At 45.6% G+C, this 2599-nt stretch overlaps 1 long non-coding RNA gene across 1 annotated transcript; it reads left to right on the plus strand.

Moving 5' to 3' along the window:
- Nucleotides 1-334: 334 nt before the first annotated feature.
- On the plus strand, nucleotides 335-1396 carry LOC142923870 (uncharacterized). The gene is made up of 2 exons (XR_012940916.1): nucleotides 335-748; nucleotides 1192-1396. It is a non-coding gene; the product is annotated as an uncharacterized LOC142923870 (long non-coding RNA).
- The last annotated feature ends 1203 nt before the right edge of the window (nucleotides 1397-2599 follow it).

Genomic DNA, 2599 nt, shown 5'->3' on the forward strand with positions numbered 1-2599 from the left:
TGTACCACGTTACGATCCACCATCCCACCTCTAGTAGAAGTACCTACGACTACTAGACCATCTGCTCCCCTCTGCTACATGCATCTCCATCCCCTCCCTCTTTTTGGTTGGGAAGCGATCTTAATCTATTATTTTAATCCAGATTTTGAGTTAATTAATTCCTAAAAAATGTTTAACATAAAACTTTCGTGACTGCAGGAATTCATATTCTTGATTCTTTCGGTAAAGTCACGTACTTTTTTTTAATATAAAAAAAACCCCACGACGTTTCGATTGCAACACAAGCGGTCTTCATCATGCTTTTATAGGTGTTATCTTGGTTTGTATTGATGGTGGTTGCCCATCCAAGCATTTGAAGTTCAACCATGCTTTTCTTCCAAGATCTGAGATGATTGGATGCATTTCGGTTTATTCGGTCAAAGGTGGTCTATGGACATCTGTGTAAAAGAGCTTCGTAGGTCATTACATTACTCAATTATAAATAAAGATCCTGGTTGTGTGTGTTATTATACCTGTATGTTCTGCAATAACTTCACGCAGTCGTTAAAATGCTTTCCTGTGTCCCTCTGCCGCCATTTGCCCGTGGCCCACGCAGCTCATTGACAGGAATTGGCAATTGGAATCTCTGCAGGCAGAGATTCACTGGTATCAACGTGTAGTGGCGGAGCTGCACGCTGAGCTGGCGCCCTACCGCGACAACGAGCAGAGTGCACACTCGGAGCAGCAGCGTCTGCAGAGCGAGGTGGAGGTGAGTGCACAGCACTCGCGCATCGCACACACACACACACGTATATAATTTGCGTTTAACGTAAATAATAGATTCATGCACACACGATTCAGTGTATTATGATAATGATGAGCTGGTCTAACCATCACGTTAAGCCGTCATGGTCCCCGTTTACAAATACAGACAATTTCATTATTGCTGGACACAGTGATAACGATGAGAATGATTTAGCACCTTTCTGTACACCGGGGCATCTCAGAGCGCTTTACATCACATCTCATCTCAAGACGTGTGAAAGGGCACCCCCAATGACAGATGTCCTGTGGGCACAAGGTGACTCAGCACCTGGTGTGCAATTGGCATTTGTCTGCCAGTAGGGGGTGCTGATTGTTGTGTGTAATCCCAGTTGAGCTGGTAGAAGTACTGAGTTGTGTGTAGTGTCTAATGGGTCAGTATGTCCACAGCTTGTCACGGTTGAGGAGAAAGAGGACATCTCTGGCTGCTCACTGGAGCCCGGCATTCAAGAAGCCTCCCAAGACCTGCCCCCCCAGGCCTCGAACACCCTCTGAGCATCTCACAGCCCCCCACACTTCCAGCACCACCCACCCCCACCAGCACCTCCCCTTCTTTACAAGGCATCGCGTTTTAATAATAAATATTTGTATCTAATACTATCGCCTCGTCTCAATTCTTTTGAGTGTTTGGGACACGCGAGTGGCTCACATTTATAATGCTAAGGGCTGTCTACATCCACAGTGTGGCTGTTGCGGAGCTTCTAGAAACCAAATGTGAGGCAGAGTTCTGTGTCCCTTGGGTAATGCCAGCCCTCCAAGGGGTTTGCACTGAGTTTGAGTTGGGGGTGACAAGCACAAGGTTGTGGAGGTGGTGATGGTGGTGGAAATTTAGGAGGATGGCAAGGAGGAGATGCCCATCAATAAACTAGTTGGCCACGGTGAAGCCAGCAACCATAGTCGTTCCTACGTCCCCTGATGTGAGCGGCAGTGCTGGAGGGCAGTTCCACAGTCTCAGACGGACGTGGATACTCATTACCATAATCGCACAGTTATCTTACCTTGGGCAAAGTATTTCAACCAAGAGATTCAGATAGAAATCATCTGTGTGAATGATGTAATTTCTAAAGCAATAATTACCTTCTATATTATATCCCATATAAATATATAAAATTAAGATGATGCTGAAATTGTGATGTTTGCCTAATATGTGAAACTGCCCTACATGTAGTGCCAAACACTGACGCTCTGAAAAATATTTCTGCAGCAAATCTGTAGCCCTATCCCTAACTCCAAGCCTGAATAGACTATGGAATATATGAAAACTCAATGTCCAATTCACAAATTCGGAGGCATCATCACAGCGATGCACCAACTCTACTTCTTACACAATGATCTGGCTCAACCACCTCAATCCAATATAGTTGTTGCTCTACATAAACGTCGACCATACGAAGAACATGACTCCAACCCCTGTTTGTCCCCTTGTGCTAATTCATTGCTCAAGACAATGCGTTTCCATGTAGTTCTCCCCTCTTCGGGTTTTGAGAGATCCTTCTTCCCATGATGTGTCCCCAGGTTGTGTACATCACAGATGGCAACTCTTATCCTCGTACATGGACGGTCACGTTGCGTCCCTTGTCTCCTCCCATCACCCATCACTTGCCATCCCTCCCCCCCCACCCCAATGTAATCACTCAAAACCAACTGTGTTTGACTGCAGCAGTGTTTTTAACAGACACCAGTCGTGTTACGGCTATTGGTGTTGTTATCGTTTATTGTAATAAACGCATTGCCTCCAGGAGAAGTCTCGCTCTACGTTCATACCCACAACACAGGCGCAAAATACATTACAGAAGTT

This window comes from Petromyzon marinus, unplaced genomic scaffold (genome assembly GCF_048934315.1).
Source record: "Petromyzon marinus isolate PM22_M1 ecotype Great Lakes invasive population unplaced genomic scaffold, UKy_Petmar_22M1.pri1.0 PM_Scaffold_8, whole genome shotgun sequence".
Lineage (NCBI taxonomy): Eukaryota > Metazoa > Chordata > Hyperoartia > Petromyzontiformes > Petromyzontidae > Petromyzon > Petromyzon marinus.